Source organism: Arvicola amphibius, chromosome 18 (assembly GCF_903992535.2).
Source record: "Arvicola amphibius chromosome 18, mArvAmp1.2, whole genome shotgun sequence".
NCBI classification, from domain to species: domain Eukaryota; kingdom Metazoa; phylum Chordata; class Mammalia; order Rodentia; family Cricetidae; genus Arvicola; species Arvicola amphibius.
In genome coordinates, this window is record NC_052064.1 from 26174533 (window position 1) to 26179590 (window position 5058).

Genomic DNA, 5058 nt, shown 5'->3' on the forward strand with positions numbered 1-5058 from the left:
TCTGTATCTCCAGTCCAGACGCAGTTATTGGTTATTCAAACTTTGCTTTGGGCCCGGTCTGTTCCCATTTACGTAGGGCATTTACGGGCTCATACTGACCTCCCTGGTCCCTTGAGCGAGGGGAATGCATTGGCTGATCAGCTTACCCGCCAAATTTGTGCGGTTAGTCTAGAATCTTATGAAGCTGCAGAAAAAGCTCATAATCGTTTTCATCTCAATGCTGGGTCGTTAAGATTTTATTTTAAGATATCTCGAGAGCAAGCCACTGACATTGTTAAAAGATGTTCTCTGTGTTCAGAACTTTTAACTGTTCCCCATTTGGGAGTTAATCCTCGTGGGCTTGCTCCTAATCATTTATGGCAAATGGATGTTACCCATGTTCCTTCTTTTGGGCGTTTGCAATATGTTCACGTAACCGTGGATACATATTCTCATCTTATTTTTGCCTCAGCTCATACAGGAGAAAAATTACGTGATGTTAAAAGTCACTGTCTCCAGGCCTTTGCCTACATGGGAGTTCCAAAAACTGTAAAAACTGATAATGGGCCAGCCTACACCAGCTCTGGCTTTACTAAATTTTGTTCTGACTTTTTCATTTCCCATAAAACGGGAATACCTTATAATCCTCAAGGACAAGCTATAGTGGAACGAGCGCATCGTACACTCAAAGCCTATCTGCATAAAACAAAAAAGGGGGAATATGGTTTCACCCCCAGAGCATTTGTCTTTTATTTTATACATTTTAAAATTTTTGACTGTTGATGCTCAATGTCATACCGCTGCTGACCGGCACTGGCGGCCAGATTCTTCCGGGATGCCTCATGTTAAATGGAAGAATCTAGCAGATGGCACCAGGTATGGTCCAGATCCTGTACTGGTGTGGGGAAGAGGGGCTGTTTGTGTTTAGAAACACAATATAAAGAAAATTTAGAAAATATAAAGAAAATTTAGAAAATATAAAGAAAATTTAGAAAATATAAAGTATTAAGCGAAACAACCATTTTGTACATTTAAAAAATATATATTACTAATGATGAATATTGAAAGTTTTACATTATGGTTAGGATGTGAATGTAAACCTTATATGGAGCTCATGTGTTTGAGTAGTTGGCACCTACCTGGAGGCATTATGTGGAAAAAGGATTATTACTTCACACTGATTAAAAGAAAATTCATCAAAAGAAAATTATAATATTATATAGAAATAAATTTTATAAAACAAATGCTAGTAGATACAAGTTCACAAATAAACCCAGAGTAACAGTGGCTGATTAAATTGCCACATATTCACAAATAAACAGGTCCTGCACAAAAAGTATATGAGGGAAATATATTTTGCGAAAACATATATCAGATAAACTTAAAGAAATCTACAGGAGATTAAACACCAATATGCAGATGGAATATTCTTCTCAGCAGTTCAGGCAACATTCTCTGAAGCGGAGAATTATAGCACTAACCAAGTTCCAAAAGTAGAGAAAAATTAAAATAACTTCTTGTATCCATTCTTTCTATAATGAAATAAAGTTATCTACGTGCTTCAGGGAAACTGTTGTGGATTTTTTTCTCTTTTGGCTTTTTTGGGGGCCTTCTATCCAGCTTCCAAATAAATCACAAATGAATTTATTCTTACTTATGAACACCTAACCTTAGCATGGCTTGTTTCTTGCCATCTTTTCTTAAATTACCCCAACTACCTTTTGCCTCTGGGCATTTATCTTTCTCTATTCCTGCATAACATTCTTTACTTCTCTCTCTGTGGCTTGCTGTGTAGCTGGGTGGCTGGACCTTGATGTTCTCCTCTACTTGTCTCTTGCTCTTCCTCTCCCTCAGTGCTCCTATTTATCCTCTCTGCCAGCTCCACCTGTCCTTTCTCCTGCCTCATTATTGGCCATTAAGCTCTTTGTTAGGACCATCAGAGATTCTGAACAAGCAAAGAATTGCAACATTATGAACTTAAATAAATGCAGCACAAACGTAAGCAGCACACCATAAAATACTATTTCCCAACCAAGAAAATTCATAAAGTCCGGGAGGTTAAAATTTCAGAAAATTTTCCAAAAGCCAATGAGAACAAGCAGAGGTATACGTAAAAAAAAAAGAATGAGAATAAATGAAGATAGGTGCTGGAAAGGATTTGGGGAATGGAGAACTTTTATTTTATCTGGTGAGGATGTGAACTGTTGCCGCTTATGTAAATTTACCCAGAAGCTATATATAGAATTTCTGTGTATCACAGGTATGCCACAGTATATCCAGATTATATTCAAAGGGATCTGTACTAGGGAAATACTTAAATACTTGCTCAACCATTCAAATTACTTCTCTGTTCATAATATCAATGTTTTATGTGGGAATTGGAATGCAAGGATATGGGTAGAACTGACAAAATTATGTTTTAAAAGGTTCTACATAACCCTTTCATTTCAAAACATTATTTGCTTTATTGATTCTTTAATTTTTTATGGATGTTATTGCTTGTTCATATTTTATTGATTTCAGTCCTGAATTGATTATTTCTTGACATCTATTCCTTTTCAGTGTGATGTTTTCCTTTTCGTTGTAGAGCCTTTAGCTGTGTGGTTAACTTACTAATATGAAATCCCTGTTCCCTTTTCCTTACTCTCATCGAAGCCATGCTCAGGCTTAGACATTTCACAATTCTCCGATCCATCCGCACTACATCTTATAGTTTACCCACTGACAACTGATTTGCATTTCCACACTAATTTTGGTAAGTAGGCCAACGTTTTATCTTATCCCAATCCAGAACGTCCGGTTTGAACATTTTTATACATGCCTGGGAACCAGAAAGAAGGCGAAACTGTACCAACTGTTGCTCAAAATTCTTATCTCACAATATTGCTGCTAAAAGGAAGAGATGGAACTGCTTTGTAGGAGGACAACTTTGCCCAGAGGAAAAATTCCTTGTTACTGCATATCTGCTGGTGCTTCCGGGAGATTTGCTGAAAACCTGGTCAATTGTTTTAATATTAGATAGCAGATGTCATATCAGATATTAAGCCTAAAAATTGTTAAATTTGTGCTTAACTTTGAATTCCTTTTGTAATAAGTAATTTTGTCAAATGTAGCCATATGTGAATTCCCACGTCAATCGTGGGAAATAAGTAACGATATGTAAAGGATGGAAAATCGAGAATGAACAAATCTTTATTTGTCATTCATACATGTTATTAATGCGTTCTGTTTAAAGATTTTAGTGTTTACAAGTGCTCTCTACATTGATACAAAGAAGTTTTGCCTCTCTAAAACTGAAGAGCAAGGAAAAAATGCCACCGTGAGTGCTAACCACTGTTTGTCAAATCTAGGAGAAATATTTTGTGTGGTTGGTGGCTCACTGAGGTTTATCATTCTCTTAGCGCCATTATTGGCACTGGAATATAAGGAATTTCTTTATGAACATGGCAGAAAGTAGAGGGAGTCACAGGGAAAGACACTGTCATGAAATGGCTCCCCGGGAGTCACAGGGAAAGACACTGTCATGAAATGGCTCCCAGGGTTCTACTGATAGACTGGATGCACTGACCTATCAACACCTGTGGAGTAATTGATCCTCATACTAAAGACCTACCCCACCAACTAGTTGTCAGAGCTTTAATCTCTCTACTTTTAAATGAGGTGGACTCGGAATAGTTTACGCAGTGTGCAGAGGCTGTTCTTTCACGTATGGGGTTAATAAAAGCTGAACATAGAAACGGTGATAGAGGGGATCTACTTTTTATGTGGTAAGAAAGAAGCCGTTTTCCAGATAATTCAACCCACAGTGACAGGTGGTTTTAAAGTTTCTGTCTTTTGTTTCTTCAACCTCAGATTTCTTAAAATTTGTTTCCAACCAATTTCCCCATGCTGCAATTCTTTCTTCTGTGTGAAGACTGGGTTCTAAAGTACACACTTTGAGTCCTAGACCGTCAGCAACAGTTCCAACTGTGCTTAACTATCAGCGTGAACAGGGAGGAGAATACACTAGGAGCCAGTGTAACAATCCAAACACCACTTAAACTGAAGTGAACAGGAACAAATATGTTCATAAAGATATTGTTTCAATGGTGCACACCATGACACTTTTAACAACAGCTGCCATCCAACAATTTTGTTCCCTTAGGTTGAATTCGAAAAGAAGGCAAAGTAAAATGTTTCATCAATTAGTGTAAATATTTAAAGCCTGGTGAGCAAGATGGAATATACTTTTGTAACTGAAAGTTTGAATAGGAGAGATTTCAAGTGAAATTTTTGAAAACATATTTTTAAAAATAGTTTTAAGCTAACATCATTAAAAATAACCCAACAGTTTGATAGCCTTTTCCACATAAACATCTCTTTTTAATATATTTTATTTGTCAAATAGGCACCATTACAATGGATCAGTAGAGACTTTCAATTGTTTTTAAATCCACTATTTTTGTCTCCTTTTCCCCTTTTCTTTTGAACTGGTTCCAATGACAGCTACTGTTCATCCTGAATGTAGTACACCATACTATAGTAAATGCAGAAATTACTGACTTTTTCAAAGGTCATTTCGTCCTAGATTTGTGATTAATAATATTTAAAGTAATATACTTTCAAATTGAAACAGATAATACATAAAAAGTAATGCAACTTAATCCTTAGACAAATATTAAGTTATGTTTATTTTGTACATAGTACTAAATGCTAACAAATTACTTAATTGAAAAAATGTTTTGCATTTTTAGTATCAATTGTTAATGACTGATACATAAAATAATCTTAAAGGAGGATGATATGATTATAATTTATCACCAGATTTTTTGTATTTAATGTTAAAATATATTCACGGTTTTATCTTAATTTGCTAGTGTAATTATTTTAAAAATTAGATCTTCTACATTTAATTAATCTGCTTTTCCACATCAAAAAATTAACATCTTGAGAAACCATTGTCTATTTTATTTTTAAGATGCTTTTATTTCCCAGTGCATAACTAACTTTATTAATTATTGTAAAGTTTTCTTAATAAATTTCTTGTAAAGTTAGAAGGGCAATTAGTGCTTCCTAATTATCAGATGATATATGCTAGAA